Source organism: Hyaena hyaena, unplaced genomic scaffold (genome assembly GCF_003009895.1).
Source record: "Hyaena hyaena isolate Hyena2069 unplaced genomic scaffold, ASM300989v1 scaffold_1114, whole genome shotgun sequence".
NCBI lineage: Eukaryota > Metazoa > Chordata > Mammalia > Carnivora > Hyaenidae > Hyaena > Hyaena hyaena.
This window is the reverse complement of record NW_024081733.1, coordinates 321,936-344,451: the sequence shown is the minus strand read 5'-3', so window position 1 is coordinate 344,451 and position 22,516 is coordinate 321,936.

Here is a 22,516-nt window from a genome sequence, read left to right as displayed (position 1 = left end):
AACCAAACAAACCACTGCACAATAATTTACCCTATTATTGTAATTTCCATTTATTCAGTACCCACTCTGTGCCAGGTCCCTATGCAAGATACTTTATGTACATGATTGTATTTGATTTTCAAAACAATCTTTTTAATTTTATTTTTTTATTTTTGAGAGAGAGAGAGAGAAAGTGAGAGAGAGAGAGGAAGTGGGGGGGGGAGGTACAAGGAGAGGGAGAGAGAGAATCTCAAGGAAGCTCCACACCCAGTTCACAGAACATGATACAGTGCTCTATCTCACAACCCTGATATAATGGCCTGAGCTGAAATCAAGAGTCAAATGCTTAACTGACTGAACCATCCAGGTGCTCCCAAATATTCCAAGCTAAGTACTTTTATTACCATTTTCCAAAAAATAAACCCAAGTTCAGAGAAGTTAAATAACTTGTCTCAAGTTAAACAGCTGGTAAGAGAAATTTTAAGATCTGAACCCAGATTTGGTTTTAGAGCCTATTTTTTTCTGCTTTTTCTCTATAATCATTCTTTTTTTCTTTTAGCCTTTCTTATTTTTGGGATGGTTTGATGATAGAAGTAGTTGAAATAACTCTAAACTCGAAATTAGAAACTATGAATCCAGTGACTGATACAGGGATGCAAAGGCCTCATTCCCTACACAGATACCATAGGGAACAACACTGAAAGACCATCTAGTTTCAGAGCTCCCCATAGGGTGGACTAAGGTTTCCATTAACACTGTGTTGCAGTTAGGGGTGCCTGGGTGGCTCAGTCAGTTAAGCGTCTGACTCAGTCTTGGCTCAGGTCATAATCACACTGTTTGTGAGTTCAACCCCACATCAGGCTCTGTGCTGATGGTGCAGAGCCTGCTTGGGATTATGTCTCTCCTTCTCTCTGATCCTCCCCTGTTTGTGCTCTCTTTCTCAAAATACATAAATAAACTTAAAAATATTTTTTTAAAAGACTGTTTCAGCTCAATATCTCCCTCTGTTCAGCCCTGCCTCCTCTAATGCTTCTCTTCTACAAATGTTGATCCCATGAGCTCCCTAATTAACATCCTGTACATTAAACTATCCTAGTACTTCCCAGTAACTCAATAGATGACAAAAATTTCTCTGTGCCTCAGTGAACTTATCTGGAAAATCGGGAAAATTATAGTACCCACTTCCAGGACTATTGTAAGCAATGCTAGGTTCATAGTAAGCACTCAATACATGTTAATTTCCTTCAGGTAGATTAAATGACTAGTCAAAAGAAATACTATGTGTCTTTCCTAATATTACTTCCTTACCCCAGATTTGTTTATCTATAGGCCTGCTTTTGAGGTGGCCCAGGCTCACTGTGCACACAAAGAGGACACTCACTATGTGACTTTGAGTATACCTTAACCTGTATAGGCCTCAGTAGGTCCCTGGAAGTATATGAAGAGTGGTTATTGCTCTGCATCCTTGACACAGTGGAGTTCTGATTTGTCAATTATAAAAGTAAATTGTAGCACCACTAGCTAGGCCAGTCATTTCCCAGGTACACTTCTGAATGGGAAGGGCACAATCATGTGTTGAACACCTACACCTGCTAGCCATTGGTTGGAGTGCTACTACCTCATTAGTTTTTCTGGTTTATTTATCTATTGTGAAACAGACTGCCTCAAAACATAGTGGCTTAAACTGATCTTTGACAAAGCAGGAAAGAATATCCAGTGGAAAAAAGACAGCCTTTTTAACAGATGGTGTTGGGAGAATTGGACAGCAACATACAGAAGAATGAAACTAGATCATTTTCTCACACCATGCACAAAAATAAACTCAAAATGGAAAAAGGACCTGAACGTGAGACAGGAACCTATCAACACCCTAGAGGAGAAAGCAGGAAACAACCTCCTTGACCTCCACCGCAGCAACTTCTTGCTTGACACATACCCAAAAGCAAGGGAATCAAGAGCAAAAATAAACGATTGGGACCTCATCAAGATTAAAAGCTTCTGCACAGCCAAGGAAACAACCCAGAATATTAATAGGCAACCAACGGAATGGGAAAAGATAGTTGCAAATGACATATCAGATAAAGGGTTAATATCCAGAATCTATAAGGAACTCACCAAACTACACGCCCGAAAAACAAACAACCCAGTGAAGAAATGGGCAGAAGACATGAACAGACACTTCTCCAAAGAGGACATCCAGATGGCCAACAGACACATGAAACGATGCTCAGCATCCCTCCTCATCAGGGAAATACAAATCAAAACCACACTGAGATACCACCTCACGCCAGTCAGAGTGGCTAAAATGAGCAAATCAGAGAACTCTAGATGCTGGCGAGGATGTGGAGAAACGGGCACCCTCCTACACTGTTGGTGGGAATGTAAACTGGTACAGCCCCTCTGGAAAACAGTGTGGAGGTTCCTCAGGAAACTAACAATAGAACTCCCCTAGGATCCAGCAATAGCACTGCTAGGAATTTACCCAAGGGATACAGAAATGCTGAGACATAGGAGCACATGTACCCCAATCTTCATAGCAACACTCTCCACAATAGCTAAAATAAGGAAAGAGCCTAAGTGTCCATCAACAGATGGATGGATCAAGAAGATGTGGTTTATCTATACGATGGAATACTACGTGGCAATGAGAAAGAATGAAATCTGGCCATGTGTAGCAACATGGATGGACCTTGAGGGTGTTATGCTGAGCGAAATAAGTCAGGCAGAGAAGGACAAATATCATATGTTTGCACGTATAGGAGGATTAGGAGGAACTTGACGGAGGAACAAGGGGGAGTAGAAGGGTTTAAATTGTTGGGTATAGGGAGTGAGGCAAACCATGAGAGACTCTTGAATGCTGACAAAAACTGAGGACTGATGGGTGTGGGGGGGAGGGGGGAGATGGGCATGGAGGAGGACACTTGTGGGGATGAGCACTGAGTGTTATGTGGAAACTAATTTGACAATAAACTATTTGTAAAAAACAAAAAACAAAAAACATAGTGGCTTAAGACAACCATTGCTCATGATCTGCAATTTTAGCAAGACTTTCAGGGAATAGCTTATTTCTATTCCAAGTGGTGTTGCCTCGAACAGCTTGGCTAGGACTGGAGGATCCAAGATGTTGGCACTATGTTTATCTGGCACCTCACCTGCGGTGGCTGGAAGAGCTATGGGCTGCCTGGGCTTCCCAACTCCTTTATGGCCTGTATTCCAAGTTGAGTAGTCAGACATTGGCAGCAGCCTCCAAAAAGGTAAAAACCAGAGCTTCAAGGCCTTTTGTGGCATAAGACCAAAAATGATACAGCAACACTGCTGCTGTATTCTACTGGTCTAAGCAAGCCCAGATTTAAAGAGTGAAGAAAACGGAATCCATATCCTGATGGGAAGGACTGCATGCATGTCAGAGATAGGAGGAATTGTTGGCCATATTTACAGACAATCTACCACATCTTGCAACAACAGCCTTGCAAGGCAGATGTGATGTGTGTCCATTTTATAGATGATAAAACTGTGGCTCAGGGGCGCCTGGGTGGCTCAGTCAGTTAAATATCTGACTTTGGCTCAGGTCATGACCTCACAGTTCGTCGGGCTCTGTGCTGACAGCTCAGAGCCTGGAGCCTGCTTTGGATTCTGTTCCCCCTCTTTCTCTGCCCCACCCCCCCTTTCATTCTCAAAAACAAATAAACCCTAAAAAATTAAAAAAAAAAACAAACAAACTGTGGCTCAAAATGGTAAAATAATTGCCCAACAACTCTAAGAAAAAGGCAGAGCCAGAGGTCAGACCTAGGTACATCTGCCTCTGAAGGCTTTGTTCCTTTTGCCTAAGTGCAGTGCTGCAAGTAAGTCTGAGACCTGCTTAAAGGAGAATGAAGAAGGGAAGAGAAGGAATTAAAAATACAGTTAAAGAAGAAGATAATGGAGATGGAGGAGAGAGAAAAGGTGAAGGAGTAGAGTAAAGGAAGTTACTCTCAAGGGTAAAATCCATTAGCCTTGAAGAACCTGTTTCAATATTCTCATCTGATGCTAGTGTTAATAACCCTGTACTGTTAGTAGAGCACATATTATTACCCATATTTTATAAATGAAACCCAGAGAAGGAAACTGACACAAAGACATACAGCAAGTTATGAGCAACTAAAGCCACAACTAGAACTCAGGCCTTCCAATCTTGGAATAACCCAGTCTGTGGACCTCTTAACGTTTGATATAGTGGGAATGAATTTTTTGCATGCTTTGTGCGAGAGGTTGCTTTTACACTGAGACTAGGAACTCACTCTACTGAAAACCAGGCAATTTTAGCAAATCTGCTCTCAAAGCCCAGTTCCCTATTACTACTGTGCCCTCAGCTATCAGCATATTTGGAATGACCAATATGTCCCAAGTTAAATTCTGGGAAAGCTGTTAACTCAGGGCCAGGTGCCCCTAGCTTAGTTACTAATCCTCTCTTGGTCTCCATTTTATCAAATATGGGGCAGGAGCAGTGGCAGTACTCTGTTCATAACATTGTTAAAATTAAATGTGCTAATACATGTAAAGTGCTTAGAATAGCACCTGAGAAGCATTCAGTAAATGGTAGCTATGAGGAAGAAAATAATGATTATGAGTTACTTCCTGAGGGGATAAAAATGAGAAGGAGGAAGAAGAAGGAAGAAGATAGTGAGGAAGAAGAGTAGGAGAAGGGAGAAAAGGGGGTTAGGAAAGAAGTAGGAGAGGATGCGGAAGGGGAAGGGTACAATATGGAAGAGATTACACCATGTAGGGCATCCCAAGTAGAGAGAGCTGATAGCTGAAAACCATGGTTCCTTTCCTGGAGCTTGATGAGACTCAGGCTCTGCTGCCACCTGCCACTGAGTCTGTTTAACAGTTGTAAAAGACACAGACCCCTCTTAGGAGGTAGGCAGAAGCCCCTCTTTCTACCACACTCTTTCTGCTTGTGGCTAGGGTGGGAAGAGTATCCCTTAACAAGAATCCCTCATATGTGGGGGCGCCTGGGTGGCTCAGTCGGTTAATCATCCGACTTCGGCTCAGGTCATGATCTCACAGTCCGTGGGTTCGAGCCCCGAATCGGGCTCTGTGTTGACAGCTCAGAGCCTGGAGCCTGCTTCAGATTCTGTGTCCCCCTCTCTCTCTGGCCCTCCTCTGCTCATGCTTTGTCTCCCTCTGTCTCAAAAATAAATTAAAAAAAAACTATAAAAACAAAAGAATCCCTCATATGTGGTATAGGCTTATGTGCACTTCAGTATTTTTTGAACTGTACAACATACAGAAATGACACTGCCTCAGGAACCAGTTGTTTCTGGCTTCAAATCCATTGTTGTTGTTTTATTAGCAGTGAATTTTTTAGCAAGTCTCCAAACTTTTCTGACCTCCAGTTTCCTAATCTGTACACTGGAAATAATACCTGCTGTGTGGGGTTGCAGTGAAAACTTTCAAAATGAAGAAGGGGAGCTACTAACCCTCTCTTGGCCTCCATTTTCTCAAATGTGGTGCAGAAGCAGTGGTAGTCCTCTCTTCATAACATTACTGGATGCTCATAATTTATTGGGCACTCTGTTAAGTGTTTTCACATACTTTATCACATGCAGAAGGTAGCATAGTGTGGTGGCTAAGAGCATCAATTAGTAAAATCAGAGATTCCGGATTCAACTCTCAGCAATGCCATTTGCTGTGTGACCCTCAGTAAGCTCATTAACTTCTTGAAAGCTTATCTTTACAATGGGAATAATAACAGAATCTACCTGATTGAATTGTAATGAGAATAAAATGAGCTAACACTTATAAAGTGCACAAAAAAAAGCATTTTTGAGTAATAAAGCAAGTAAATCAAATCTTCCTAGCAACACTTGGTGTCACCAATTTAGAGATGAGAAAACTGAGGCTGGTAGAAGGAAGGTGTCTTTAAATTTGGGTCTGACTTCACTAAACCACAAAAATGCTTAGAAGAGTGTACCGATGCCTGCAATTTATTATAAAATACTTCAACACTTAGGTGGATTGATGGATGGATAGAAGAGTAGATATGTAATCAAATGAGTTCAATGTAATGCTAATTGTAAGATCTAGGTGAGGGCATGTGGGTGTTACTTATAAAATTTTCTGTATGTATAAATTTTTCATAATAAAATATTAAGGCGGTAAACATCTATCCGGTAATATTACTCCTTTGCCTAAAAGCTTCAGTTTGTTAACTAGTATTACCACTTTATAATTCGACCTCTTGTATGATCAGCATAGCTTTTATTGAGCCCAGTAGAGTTGGCAGAGCACCAGGAAGAACAGATGATAATGGAGAGAGGGTGACAGCTTTGTGTTCCCACAAAGCATGACATTCTTGTCCCAGTTCTCCCAGGACTGTTCTGGTTTTAAAACAGAAACTCCTATATCTTGGGAAATCCCTCAGCCCTAGGCAAACTGGGATGGTTGGTCACTTACTGCACCTTTGGGCCAAGCTGTGCTGTGAGACTTCTTTTTCTCTGGTGGTGCTAAGAGCAGCTGTCATTTACTGTTTTTAATTTATGTCAGGATGCTTCAGGGCTCTGGAGAGATAGTTTGAGATCTGGTCCTGACCCATTCACTCTGCTGCACCCTGCTGGTGGTGGGGTGCACATATTACAGAACCTCCCCCATATTGTTGTGCACACCCAGTGAAGAAGCAGTTATGCCTACTCCTTTCTCCTCTATACATTATCACAGCCTAGCCATTCAAGTTTGGAATCCCATAACCCTGACATCTCCAAGGGCACATCTTTGGGTCCTACTGCCAACCCTGAATCCAGACATTGTTCCACATTCTGACCAAGTAACTACACTGGCCACCAGGAGGTATCTGGGTTCCATCCAGAAAGCAGAAGGGATGCTTCCACAGCAAGCAGCTGCCTGTATTTATCCCAAAGGAGTAAGGAACAGATGCTCATATATAGCAGCACCTGGAAAAAGTGAAGAACCAGCTTAGCAAATCCCCAAAGATATGTTTGTTTGTATGTTTTCCCAAGAGAAAAGCCTACAGATAAGTACACTTCTTCTGCCTAATACTACTCTGGCAAGGCACCACATCCCTTCAAAAAATATGGCTTGTCAGGATGTTAGGTGACTTGCTTGATGCCTTCTAATATATATCACTCTGTGACACATGCATTTGTGTGAAGACGGATCTGAAAGAGCCAAAATATAATAGTTTCTCTTTACTGAGTGATCATTTAATATGGTTTACTTTTCTTTTTCAATTTTTTTTCTTTTTCAAACTAGAATTATTTAAATTCTAGTTAGTTAACATATAGTGTAATATTTTCAAGAATAGAACGTGGTGATTCATCACTTACATATAACACCCAGTCCTTGTCATAATAAGTACCTTCCTTAATACTCATCATCCACTTATCCCACCCTCCCCACTCACCTCCCTCCATCAACCCTCAGTTTTTACTCTATCATTAAGAGTCTCTTATGATTTGTTTCCCTCTCTCTTTTTCCCCCTTCTCATATGTTCCCTGTGTGATCCCATTCAAATTCTTTTAATAGCTTTTCAGACATTAGATCCCATTCCTTGCATAGCTGATCCATTGTTAGATTTGAGCCTAGTAATTTAGAGCTGGAAAGGTGCTTAGATTCATTTAGTCTAACTCATCCTCATACTAATGGGAACATTAAGCCCAGAGAGGGGAATGGACTGGCATAGGTCACAAATCAGTCTATTACAAAGGGAGAGCTAGAACCAATGTCTTCTGAATCCCAACCTATTCCAGGTTCCGGATGCCAACTTTTTCCTAATTCATCTAAACATCTAGATGTCTTTACACTGGATCTCCTCTTTTCTAGGGCATCTCTAAATGGCCTAGTCCCTAACATGACCAAAGGAAGTCTCTGGCCATTGCTGCAGTAGCCAGTGAACTATGATGAGGAATTTAATATAAAAGAGCTCAGTAACATGGGACCAAAACAAAACAAAACAAACAAACAAACAAACAAAAACCTTTTGGGAAGAAATCCAATCCTGTATAAAATCTAGAAAGACTGAGGCTGAACTTCTTCCATGAACAAGATGGTCTTTACTGTCTAAAGCTCATTCCTTATGAAAAGGCATTAATTCCTTCCAGTTTTAGATCAAAGCCTTTTGGACCTTCATGTATGCTCCATCTCAACTCCTGATTCCCAGATTTTTCCACATCCAAAAGGGCTCAGCCTTTTAAAAGTTAAGCCTTCAGATTCCCTTTCTGCCCCTCAGCCCCCTCTCATATTTCCTAGTCTCCCTCCTCTACCCCTAAGTTCTTCCTGCCCACATATTCCTGGGCCTTGGAAACTACAGGCCTGGGGCACTTTCCTGGTGCACCAACTCCATCCTGCCTTTTTACTACAGCCTGGACCTTCTGGTCCATTGTTTTAATATTCCACTTGCCAATGCCTTCAGGCTCTCTTCATTTCCATCCTTTCTAGATACTACTTGGAGAGCTCAAATCAAGGATAGTTACTGCTATTGTTCTGAGCAGTCAAGTACTGCAGGGAACACGCTCTAACCCTGTGTAGTCTGGACCTGCTTAGCATTCATAGTCTCTACCTTTATCTGGGCATTTAGCACTGTTCAGTCAGTTCCTGATCACCATACACTTGATCCCTTGTCACCTTTCCTATTCCCTCAATGAAGAAAAGTGAGAGCTGCCACCTAGAAGTCATATGGGTGCTCAAAATTGCATATGTTAAGTAAGCATAAGTAGAGGAGAAGTGTAGTCTACAGTTAGGGTCATCTGAGTTTACCTTGTGTCCTCAAGTTATTGGTTTTGTGACCTTGGGCAGGTCTGTAATCTCTCTTAAGCCTTATATTCTTCTTCTATAAAGTGTGGAAACTTCACAAAAGCACTTTATCATCCATTGTGTCATTTGATCTTCCCCAAAATGTTAAAAGAGAATTAACATTAAATCAAGGAAATGTAATCTCTGGATCTTGGTTTGGATCCCAATTCAGAAACTAACTGTAAAATATGAGAAAAAAATAGGGAAATTTGAGCACTAATTGAGTATTTAATGACATTAAAGAACTACTAGCTTCTTTTTAAATTTTTTACATTTATTTATTTTTGAGAGAGAGAGAGAGAGAGGGCAAGCACCAGTGGGGGAGGGGTAGAGAGAGAATGAGACAGAATCCGAAGCAGGCTCCAGGCTTTGAGCTGTCAGCACAGAACCCGACACTGGGCTTGAACTCACAAACCATGAGATCATGATCTGAGCTAAAGTCAGATGCCCAACCGACTGAACCACCCAGGTGCCCCAAGAACTGTTAACTTAAGTTGTGATAATTATACTGTTGTAATGTTGGAAAACAGAATTCTTATATTTTAAATATACATATGAAGTATTTTACCATGACATAAAATGATGTTTGGGATTTTTTAAAAAATATCCCAGTGAATGGGGCGCCTGGGTGGCTCAGTTGGTTAAGCCTCCGACTTCGGCTCAGGTCAGACCTCATGGTTCATGGGTTCGAGCCCCGCATCAGGCTCTGTGCTGACAGCTCAGGGCCTGGAGTCTGTTTCAGATTCTGTGTCTTCCTCTCTCTCTGTCCCTCCCCCACTCATGCTCTGTCTCTGTCTCAAAAATAAACTATAAAAAAATTAAAATATCCCAATGAAAATTTGAGAGAGTGAAGGGGGCTATAAAGTGGTCATGTTAAAATTGGAAGATGGGGGGTTGAAGGTAAGATGATGGAGGAGAAGGGTGACCCGACGCAGGGTGCCTCCTCCCTCAAGCAAAGCTAGATAAATATTAAATCATTCTGAACACCAAGAGATTGACTGGCAGTCTTAGAGAACCAAGCTTCATGTCTATAAGCCAGAAAAACGACCCGTGAAAGGTAAGAACTGTGTTTAAGAGTTTGTGGAAGGGGTGGCTGGGTGGTTCAGTCAGTTGAGCGTCCGACTTCAGCTCAGGTCATGATCTCACGGTTCATGGGTTCGAGCCCCACATCAGGCTCTGTGCTGACAGCTAGCTGAGAGCCTGGAGCCTGTCTCGGATTTTGTGTCTCCCTCTCTCTCTCACCCTCTTCTGCTCTCTATCTCAAAAATAAATTAAAATTTTTTAAAAAAGAGGAAAAAAAGTGGAAGAAAAGAGTCATGGGTGCTCCCCAGGGGAGGAAGCAGTAACCATGGTGGGAGTAGAAAGAGCGACAGAGGAGAGAGAAAAAGCCCGTGAGGGGAAAAAAAAAGAGCAAAAACACCTTCAGGTAATTCCACAAGAAAACTACTCCCCAAAACCTTTGACGGGGAAAAAGGAGAGGATGACAATGAAGAGCCTGAAATTAAGTCCTCCATTAAGAGCAACCTCGGGCTGCACGTAGCCTGGTTCCAGGGAAAGCTTCAGCTGAAGCCACCCTCAGGACCACACTCGGATCAGCCAATCAAAAGAAACGTGTAACATTCCTGTGGTCTGAGTCAGGGCCCGGAACTGCAGGTAGTTACTCTGCACAAACTAGCCAATCACTCACTGCTTGCCTAAACCCCACATAGGCCCTTTGAGCTCACCTTATAATTGGTCATTTTCAAAGGATTCTCAAAGGTCATGATTGGGTCCCTCCAAACGTAACGGTCGCCTCACGGATAGTGAATGGTCAAAACTATAACCGTGGGTGTTGTACAATTATGATTGGTGCTTACGTGATGATGCAAAATGTACAACGTGTGCACTGTAACACCCCCGTCCCTTACCCCATAAAAACCCTGCTCGCCATTGTTGGAGGGTTCTCCTTGCTGCCGCTGCTCCGGTAGACGGGTGAGCCCCTGCTCGAGCTTGTAATAAAGACCCTTATGTACTTGCATCAGTGACTGGCTCCTTGGAGGTCTCAGGGGACTCAGAATTCGGGAACAACAGACAATACCACCAATTTTCAATAAAGAATGGAGCACAGATTCCAAAGTTTCAGAGATCTGCAACATTGCCAGGTTTGTGCCTGGGGCACTTAGCAGTGCTTTGATGGGAAAGCAGAGCTGAGCGCCAGCAGCGGGTAGCCTGAGGATCCCCAGGGACATATGGGAAGAAGTGGTTCCCCTGCTTTGAGTGCATTTGGTAGAGGTGACCTAGCCACTCTGTAGGCAAAGGACTCTGCAGGTACCATCAAGCTGTCCAGTTCACCAGTATATGAACAAAAACTCCAGCTGAGGTTAGCAATCCCTGGAACTGGTTATGTGTTGCAATTTACCATGAACTCTGAGCAAGGACACCGCCACATAGCTGTCTTCTGTAACCAGCATGCAAAATCCACAATACAGGGAAACACTCTCCCAGAAGACCAGTGCGGATCCTAATCAGTGAGGTCTCTAAAATGTGGGGTTTTGAAACACAGCCTGAGATAAAACACAGGAGGGCTACACTGTTTGGCAGGCAGACAGTTTGGACACAGACAAGGTGAAATCAGGATGGAAACCAGGGACACAGGTGACGTCAATGTTTGCACATATATGAGAGCTTACTGAGGAGGGGTGGTGTGGATTCCCTGCTCCTGAGATGAATGAAAGGGCAAAGCCATTTTCTACCCATACCCAAAAGCTTGATTAACCTCAGTGAGCTAAACAGCACCACCAGATGGAGAATGGACCTGCTGCACCAAACCCTTCCCACAAACCGCTGTAGGCACATTTCCACTAGGGCAAATGCACCTGAGAATCAGAGCAGCAGGCCCCATTCCCTAAGACCAGCACAAACTCCTCTCCCACACCAACACTACTGATCATAGAGTGCTACTGCAAATCTTTGGCACTAGGGGAAAAAAGATCTAGTGTCTTTTGGATTTGTATTTGTTTCTTCTGGTTTTTGTTTTTGTATCTTTTGTTTCTTTGTTTTTTAGCTACAGAAAGAGTGATTAATTAATTTTAAATTTTAAAAACTATTTAAATATTTTAACTTTATCTAAACGATTTTTTCCTCTTTGCTTTTCTTTTTTATCTTTTTTCTAGGTAGCTTCTAGCTAGTCTACCCAGTCCAGTGTGTCATTCAAAACCATTGTTTCATTGTTGATTTTCTGCTTAGATGATCTGTCCATTAATTTAAGTTGAGTTTTAACATCCTCTACTATTACTGTATTATTATCAATGAGGTTCTTTATGTTTGTTATTAATTGTTTTATATATTTGGGTGTTTCCAGTTGAGGGCATAAATATTTACAATTGTTACCTCTTCTTGATGGATAGACTCCTTAAATATGATATAATGCCCTTCTTCCTCTATTGTTAGAGTCTCTGTTTTAAAGCCTAGTTTGTCTGATATAAGTATGGCTACCCCAGCTTTCTTTTGATCTCCATTAGCATGAGAAATGGTTCCCCCCCTCATTTTCAACCTGCAGGTGTCCTCAGGTCGAAAATGAGTCTTGTAGATAGGGGGAGGGGGCAAGATGGCGGAGAAGTAAGGAGCTCCGTACTTGCACTCACGCCCATACATCACACGGAAAAGATCTGAAGCCATTGGAAACCTTACAAAACCTGAGAGATTGGGAGAAAAAGGACGCAAAATCCACTGAGAAAGCCTTCTAACGTGAGTGCGAACTGGGGAAGATAAAATCGGGCCGGGATCGGAGACTCCAGGGTCGGAGGCGATCCCCCTCTACCCTCTACGGAGAGTGAGAGGGGAAAAACAGAGAGTCCGAAACAGAAAAAAACTCCGCTTGGGGGGAAAAACCTCTGCTTGGGGCAGAGAAAGACCGTACTTGCCAAATACCAGCACGCCAGGTCCCCTCGCGCCAACTGGTACTGGGGGTGCTGAGCATAGACTGCTTCTTTGTGCCGGTTCCTGGCGGCTGGACTTAAGAGCAGCGGCGCGCCTGCTGCCATTGTCCTCCCGGGGGGCTTGGGCCCCTGAAAGAGCCGGGCGGGCACCGGGCGTCCGCGCTCCTGGCTGGCTGGGGCTCCAGAGGGAAGGCAAAGAGCTAAAAACTGGGAAATTTGCCTGTGAGTTCATGTTTCGGGTGACAAGCCATAGAAGGACCTGGTTTTCCTCACTCCAGCAGGCTCAGTCTCAGCGCCCCGGCAGGCAAGCCCCCGCCCATGCTCGCCAGCCTGACCCAGAGAAGGAAGCAGCGATTCTGACTCCACCCCCAGAGCTCGGCAGGGGGCCTGGAATTGCCCCGAGGGTGTTTCCTGGGATGCTGTGTCTAAGGCAATTTCAGCTGGGCTCTTGGACTGGTATTTGGAGATTGGGACTGGCCTGAGTTGAAGAGTGCAACCAACTTTGGCTGCGCTCCCGGTACGGGGAGTTTACACGCCCAAAAAAGCGAAGTGCAGCGCTTGGTTCAAGAAGGGACTGGAGCACCGCCACTCTCCTCCCCACAACCGCCAAGGCAGAACTCCCGCCTGAGGCAGTGGATGACGCCACGCCCATCCCTGTCTGAGAGGTGCCCTCCTCCCCTTTTTTTTTCTTCTTTTTTTCTTCTTCTTTCTCCTTTTTCACTTTTTTCCCAAGAACACTGACCTGATTAACTCTAGTCGCTGGCTTGCTTAAACAATCACAATGAGTCCATTCTGTAGATGTAAATTCTACACCTACCGACATCTTCATCTCTTTCATTCAGGAGTAATTAGACTATATAGTTTCTCTGGATAATACCAGCATCCTTCTCTCACCTATCCAACCATATTCTACCCTTTACCTCTTTGAAAAAAGCTTCATATCCCTTCTGCCTGTTCATTCTATTTCCAATTTTGCCTCAGTCCAGCCCTGTCTTCTCTCTCTTTCTGTATGCTCTTCAACCAGCACTGCATACACACGGCTATTTCACTGTAGCTGGGAAATCCGGTTATATGCTTTAAATCGTTTTTTGTCCATCAGTTTTCTTCTTTTTTCCTTTTCTTTTCTCCTTTTTGACCCTATTATGTATTTTATACTCCCTATTATTCGCCCTCCCTCCTCCGTCTTTTCTCTTAACTTTCTCGTTTTCCCACTCGCTTTGCATGCTAGTTGAATTAGCCTGTGCGTTTGTGTGCTCCTGCTCCCTGTGTGTTTGTCTGTCTGTTTTCTTTTCCAGGGCTACCTCAAGAAACAAGCCAGAGTACACAAGGTTGAGAGTCCCAAATACCACTACGAGTAGGAAAATAAAATAACTAAGGTCCCAACGAGAGAGAACAAGAGATACCATTCAAAGAACACTCTCTGAAAGGATAGGCCCTGGACAGTCAAAGAGTCTTCTTGGATATAGCAGCGCTCATAGATACAGAGAGCATTAACAGGTCTCTAAAACGAACAAGAGCTGGAAAGCTAACTAAAATGACGAAAGGAAAGAGGTCACCTTCAAAGAAACTCCAAGAAGAAATGACAGCTAATGAACTGCTCAAAACAGATATCAGCAGCATCACTGAACAAGATTTTAGAATAATAATGGTAAAATTAATAGCTGGGCTTGAAAAAAACATAGGGGACATCAAAGAAACTATGGCTACAGACAGAATGGAAAATAAAAATAGGCATGAAGAATTAAAAAATGCGATAAATGAGATCCATAATAAATTAGAGGCCTCCAATGCACGGATTGAAGAGGCAGAAAGGAGAATAAGTGATTTAGAAGACACCATTATAGAAAAACAAGAAGCTGACAAAAAAAGAGACAAACTGATCCAGGAACAGGAAAGAAGAATTCGAGAGCTCAGCGATACGGTCAAACGCAACAATATCCGTATCATAGGAATCCCAGAAGAGGAAGAGAGAGGGAAAGGTGCTGAAGGAGTCCTGGAACAAATTATAGCAGAGAACTTCCCCGACCTGGGGAAGGAAGTAAATGTGGAAGTACAAGAGGCTCAGAGGACTCCCCTCAGACGTAACCTGAATCGATCTTCTGCACGACATATCATAGTGAAAATGGCCAAATACAAGGACAAAGAGAGAATTTTGAAAGCAGCTAGGGAGAAAAGGGCCCTAACATACAAAGGGAAACCTATCAGAGTGGTGACAGACCTATCTACTGAAACTTGGCAGGCTAGAAAGGAATGGCAGGAAATCTTCAATGTGATGAACAGTAAAAATATGCAGCCAAGAATCCTCTATCCAGCAAGCCTGTCATTCAAAATAGAAGGAGAGATAAAAACCTTTCCAAATAAACAGAAATTGAAAGAATTTGTCACCACGAAGCCAGCCCTACAAGAAATCCTGAGGGGGATGCTCTGAAGGAAAGGTTGCAAGGAACAAAGATACCAGAGACACCACCACAAACATGAACCCTACAAAAGATACAAAGACTCTAAACCCACATATTTCAATAATAACACTGAATGTAAATGGGCTGAATGCTCCAATCAAAAGACATAGGGTAGCAGAATGGATTAAGAAACAAAATCCATCAATATGCTGTCTACAAGAAACTCATTTTAGACGGGAAGATACCTTCAGATTAAAAGTAAGGGGATGGAGAAATATATATCATGCTACAGGAAATCAAAAGAAAGCCGGAGTAGCGATACTTATATCAGACAAACTGGACTTTAAATTAAAGACAATCACAAGAGATGAAGAAGGGCACTACATAATAATTACAGGGTCCATCCATCAGGAAGAACTAACAATCATAAATGTCTACGCACCGAATATGGGAGCACCTAAATATCTAAAACAATTAATCACAAACAGAAACAAGCTTATAGATAAGAATGTGCTAATAGCAGGGGACTTTAATACTCCGCTTACAGCAATGGATAGGTCAACCAGACAGAAAATCACTAAAGAAATAATGGACTTGAAAGACACATTGGACCAGATGGATCTGACGGATATATTTAGAACTTTACATCCTGAGGCCAGGGAATTTACTTTCTTCTCAAGTGCGCATGGCACATTCTCCAAGATAGATCACATACTGGGACATAAAGCAGCCCTCAATAAATATAAAAGAATAGAGATCATACCATGCACACTGTCAGATCACAATGCTTTGAAACTTGAAATCAATTACAGGAAGAAGTCTGGAAAACCGCCAAAAACATGGAGGTTAAAGAACACCCTTCTAAAGAATGAATGGGCCAATCAGGCAATTAGAGAGGAAATTAAAAAATATATGGAAACAAATGAAAATGAAAACACAACAATTCAAAATCTATGGGATGCGGCCAAGGCAGTCCTAAGAGGAAAGTACATTGCTCTCCAGGCCTATTTCAAGAGATTAGAAAAAGCACAAGTCCAAAATCTAACAGCTCACCTAAAGGAGCTAGAGGCAGAGCAACAAGAACGCCCTAAACCCAGTAGAAGAAGAGAAATAGTAAAAATTAGAGCAGAAATAAACAACATAGAGACCAAAGAAACAATTGAACAGATCAATGAAACCAAGAGTTGGTTTTTTGAAAAAGTAAACAAAATTGACAAACCTCTAGCCAGGCTTATCAAAAAGAAAAGAGAGAGCACCCAAATAGACAAAATTATGAATGAAAATGGACTTATTACAACCAACCCCTCAGAAATACAAGCAATTATCAGGGAATACTATGAAAAATTATATGCCAACAAATTGGACAACTTAGAAGAAATGGACAAATTCCTAAACACACACTCACTACCAAAATTCACACGGGAAGAAATAGAAAACCTGAACAGACCCATAACGAGTGAAGAAATCGAATCAGTGATCAAAAATCTCCCAACAAATAAGAGCCCTGGACCTGATGGTTTCCCTGGGGAATTCTACCAGACATTTAAAACAGAATTAATCCCAATTCTTCTCAAGCTATTCCAAAAAATAGAAGTCGAAGGAAAACTCCCGGACTCATTTTATGAAGCCAGCATCACTCTGATTCCCAAGCCAGACAGAGATCCAACAAAAAAAGAGAACTATAGGCCAATATCCTTGATGAATACGGATGCAAAAATTCTCAACAAGATCCTTGCAAATCGAATCCAGCAGCATATCAAAAGAATCATCCACCAAGATCAAGTGGGATTCATTCCTGGGTTACAGGGCTGGTTCAACATTCGCAAATCAATCAATGTGATCCATCATATCAATAAAAGAAAAGATAAAAACCATATGATCCTGTCAATAGATGCAGAAAAAGCATTTGACAAAATACAGCATCCCTTCTTAATAAAGACTCTCGAGAAAGTTGGGATAGAAGGAACCTACTTAAACATCATCAAAGCCATCTATGAGAAGCCTTCAGCTAACATCATCCTCAACGGGGAAAAACTGAGAGCTTTCCCCCTGAGATCAGGAACACGACAGGGATGTCCACTCTCACCACTGTTGTTTAACATAGTGCTGGAAGTCCTAGCATCAGCCATCAGACAACAAAAGGAAATCAAAGGCATCAGAATTGGCAAAGAGGAAGTCAAACTTTCACTCTTCGCAGATGACATGATACTCTACATAGAAAACCCGACAGACTCCACCAGAAGCCTACTAGAACTGATCCAAGAATTCAGCCAAGTTGCAGGGTACAAAATCAACGTACAGAAATCGGTTGCATTTTTATACACCAATAATGAAGCAACAGAAAGAGAAATCAAGAAACTGATCCCATTCACAATTGCACAAAAAACCATAAAATACCTCGGAATAAACCTAACCAAGGATACAAGAGATCTGTATGATGAAAACTATAGAAAACTTATGAAGGAAATTGAAGAAGACACAAAGAAATGGAAAAACATTCCATGCTCATGGATAGGAAGAATAAATATAGTTAAGATGTCATTACTACCTAAAGCACTCTACACATTCAATGCAATTCCAATCAAAATTGCACCAGCATACTTCTCAAAACTAGAACAAACTATCCAAAAATTTGTATGGAACCACAAAAGACCCCGAATAGCCAAAGTAATACTGAAAAATAAAACCAAAACGGGAGGTATCACCATCCCAGACTTCAGCCTCTACTACAAAGCTGTCATCCTCAAGACAGTATGGTATTGGCACAAAAACAGACACATAGACCAATGGAACAGAATTGAGAACTCAGAAGTGGACCCAAAAGTATACAGCCAACTGATCTTTGACAAAGCAGGAAAGAATATCCAATGGAAAAAAGACAGCCTTTTTAACAGATGGTGTTGGGAGAACTGGACAGCAACATGCAGAAGAATGAAACTAGATCATTTTCTCACACCATGCACAAAAATCAACTCAAAATGGATAAAGGACCTGAACGTGAGACAGGAAACTATCAACACCCTAGAGGAGAAAGCAGGAAACAACCTCCTTGACCTCCACCGCAGCAACTTCTTACTTGACACATCCCCAAAAGCAAGGGAATCAAGAGCAAAAATAAACTGTTGGGACCTCATCAAGATTAAAAGCTTCTGCACAGCCAAGGAAACAACCCAGAAAATTAATAGGCAACCAACGGAATGGGAAAAGATAGTTGCAAATGACATATCAGATAAAGGGTTAATATCCAGAATCTATAAGGAACTCACCAAACTACACGCCCGAAAAACAAACAACCCAGTGAAGAAATGGGCAGAAGACATGAACAGACACTTCTCCAAAGAGGACATCCAGATGGCCAACAGACACATGAAACGATGCTCAGCATCCCTCCTCATCAGGGAAATACAAATCAAAACCACACTGAGATACCACCTCACGCCAGTCAGAGTGGCTAAAATGAGCAAATCAGAGAACTCTAGATGCTGGCGAGGATGTGGAGAAACGGGCACCCTCCTACACTGTTGGTGGGAATGTAAACTGGTACAGCCCCTCTGGAAAACAGTGTGGAGGTTCCTCAGGAAACTAACAATAGAACTCCCTTATGACCCAGCAATAGCACTGCTAGGAATTTACCCAAGGGATACAGAAATGCTGAGGCATAGGAGCACATGTACCCCAATGTTCATAGCAGCACTCTCCACAATAGCTAAAACATGGAAAGAGCCTAAGTGTCCATCAACAGATGAATGGATCAAGAAGATGTGGTTTATCTATACCATGGAATACTACACGGCAATGAGAAACAATGAAATCTGGCCATGTGTAGCAACATGGATGGACCTTGAGGGTGTTATGCTGAGTGAAATAAGTCAGGCAGAGAAGAACAAATACTATATGTTTGCACATATAGGAGGATTAGGAGGAACTTAACTGAGGAACAAGGGGGATAAGAAGGGAGGAAATGGTGGGGGAAAGGGAGAGAGGCAAACCATGAGAGACTCTTGAATGCTGACAAAAACTGAGGACTGATGGATGTGGGGGGGAGGAGGGATGGGCATGGAGGAGGGCACTTGTGGGGAAGAGCACAGGGTGTTATGTGGAAACTAATTTGACAATAAACTTTTGTAAAAAAAAAAAAAGAAGCTCAACATAAAAAAATAAATAAAAATAAAATAAAATGAGTCTTGTAGGCAGCATATAGATGGATTTTGTTGTTTTTTTCGCCCCTCCATTCGATTACTGTATGTCTTTTGTTTGGAGCACTTAGTCCATTTACATTCAGAGTGAGTATTTAAAGATATTGATTTACTACTATTGTGTTGCCTGCAGTGTTGGTATTTCCAGTGATGTTCTCTGGTCCTTTCTGGTCTTTGTTGCATTCGGTCTGTTGTTTTCTTGCTTGTTTGTTTATTTGTTTGTTTTTCTCCACTCATAGGGTTCCCCTTCAAATTTCTTGTCGGGCTGCATTAGTGGTCATGAATCCCTTTAGTTTCTGTTTGTCTGGGGAAGTCTTTATCTCTCCTTCTATTCTGAATGACAGTCTTGCTGGATAAAGACTTCTTGGATGCATATTTTTCTCATTCAGCATGTTGAATATTTCCTGCCACTCTTTTCTGGCCTGCAATGTTTCTGTGGACAGATCTGCTGCAAGCCTGATCTGTATTCCCTTGTAGATTAAGGATATATTCAGAGCATTTCATCTTAAAGCACATTCTTCTCAAGTGCACATGAAACATTCTCCAGAATAGATCACATTGGGTCACAAAACAGCCCTTAAGAAGTACAAAAGATCAAGATCATTCCATGCCTCTTTTCAGATAACAATGGTATGAAACTTACATTCAACCACAAGAAAAATTTGGAAAGCCTTCAAATACATGGAGGTTAAAAAACATTGTACTAAAGACTGAATGGGTTAACCAGGAAATTTTTAAAAATACATGGAAGCCAATGAAAATGAAAACTCAACAGTCCGAAACCTTTGGAATGCATCAAAGTCAGTCCAAAGGGGAAAGTTTATTGCAAGTCAGGCCTATCTCAATAAGCAAGAAAGGTCCCAAATACACAACCTAAACTTATACTTAACAGAGCTAGAAAAAGAACCATAAATAAAGCCTGAAGTCACCAAAAGAGAAACAATAATGATTAGAGCATAAATGATATAGAAACAACAACAGCAACAAAGAAAACAGTAGAACAGATTAATGAAACAGGTTCTTTGAAAGCATTACTAAAATTGATAAACCCCTAGCCATACTTATAAAAAAAAAAAGGAGCAATGACCCAAATAGATAAAATAGCGAATGAAAGAAGAGAGATCACAACTAACATCACAGAAATACAAACAGTTGTAAAAGAATACTGTGAAAACCTGACAATCTGGAAGAAAGAAACGGATTTCCAGAAACAAACCAGAAATTCAAATAGGAAGAAATTTAAACATACTCATACCAGGCAAAGAAATTGAATCAGTAATAAAAAAATCTTCCAACAAATAAGGGCACCTGAGTGGTTCAGTCTATTAATGTCTGACTCTTTAAAAAAATTTTAATATTTATTTTTGAGAGAGAGAGAGAGAGAGAGAGGCAGAACATGAGCAGGGGAGGGGCAGAGAAAGGGAGATACAGAATCTGAAGCAGGTTCCAGGGTCTGAGCTGTCAGCAGAGAGTCTAACATGGGACTCAAACTCACAGACTGCGAGATCATGACCTGAGCCGAAGTTGCATGCTTAACTGACTGAGCCACCCAGATGCCCCTAGCGTCTGTTGATTTCAGCTCACGTCATGATCTCATCATTCATGGGTTTCAGCCTCCATTTAGGCTCTGTTGTGACAGTGTGGAGCCTGCTTGGAATCTCTCTCTCTCTCTCTCTCTCTCTCTCTCTCTTTTAAGGGTTACAGTCTGATTTTAATGATTGTCAGTCTTAAGGGGAAGCCATCACCTCCTCCACGTAAGCCTTGACAGAAATCCTGTGTGCGTGGCCCAGCCATCTCGGACTTCTCCTTGCCCTAGAGTTCCCGTGTGTTCTTCCCAAACTAGTTTCTTGGCTCTTACTCACCGTCTTCCGCCATTGCCGCGTCAGCCTCAAACCCACACGGGATGCTCTCTGCGGAGTGCTGGCCTGAGTTTATTTCACGTTCTCGCGTTCTAGCTAATGCTACACAGTCACAGTATTGTCTGAGGAGGAAGGCAGAAGCTGGAGGTAGAATCTGCTACCTCAGTGTTTTGGTTGTTTAAAAAATGTTAAGCCCTGCTCCCCTCCATTTTCCCTCTTCTACTCAAGTTCTGACTGGCCTGTCGCAGCCTGTGAGAGGCAGGAGTTCAGGGTGTCATAGGCTTCTCTGGCGCCTGTTTGTGAGCCAAATAGAGGAACAGGATGCTGGAGAGGGCACTGACCAGGAAGATCACATCGAATCAACGATGACAGAAGTTGAACTGGAGCTCCCCCAGGACCTCGATGATGATGGTACGATACTCTAGAGGCATGCTCATTCGAATCAGCAGCACGGAGGAGACGAAGTACACGTCCATTATCTGTGCTAACAGCAGGACAATGACGTTGGAGGACTTGCTGCTAGAGATGTCTCTCTTCCTCTCCATCTACTCCTCTCCAACACATTCTCTCTCTCTCTCTCTCTCTCTCTCTCTCTCTCTCTGAAAATAAATAAGTAAATTTAATTTAAAAATAATCTCCCAACAATCAAGAGTCCTGAGCCAGATGACTTCCCAGGGGAGTTCTACCTGACATTTAAAAAAGAGTTAATACCTATTATTCTCAAACTGTTCCAGGAAGAAAGAAAGAAAGAAAGAAAGAAAGAAAGAAAGAAAGAAAGAAAGAAAGAAAGAAAGAAAGAAAGAAAGAAAGAAAGAAAGAAAGAAAGAAAGAAAGAAAGAAAGAAAGAAAGAAAGAAAGAAAGAAAGAAAGAAAGAAAGAGAAAGAAAGAAGGAAAGAAAGAAAGAAAGAAAGAAAGAAAGAAAGAAAGAAAGAAAGAGAATGAAAGTTTCCATAATTCTCTGAAGCCATCATTACTTTGATTTCAAAACAAAACAAAGACCTCACTAATAAGGAAAATTACAGGCCAATATCTCTGAAGCCATCATTACTTTGATTTCAAAACAAAACAAAGACCTCACTAATAAGGAAAATTACAGGCCAATATCTCTGATGAACTTGGAAGCAAAAATTCTCAACACGATACTAGCCTATCAAATTCAACAGAACATTAAAAGAATTATTCACCACGATCAAGTGAGATTTATTCCTGAGCTGCAGGTCTGTTTTAATATTTGGAAATAAATCAAAGTGATACATCACGTTAATAAAAGAAAGAACCATATGATCCTGTAAATAGATGCATGAGAAGCATTTCACAAAATACAGCATCCATTCTTGATAAAACCCTTCAAGGAAGTAGAGATAGAAGGAACATACAT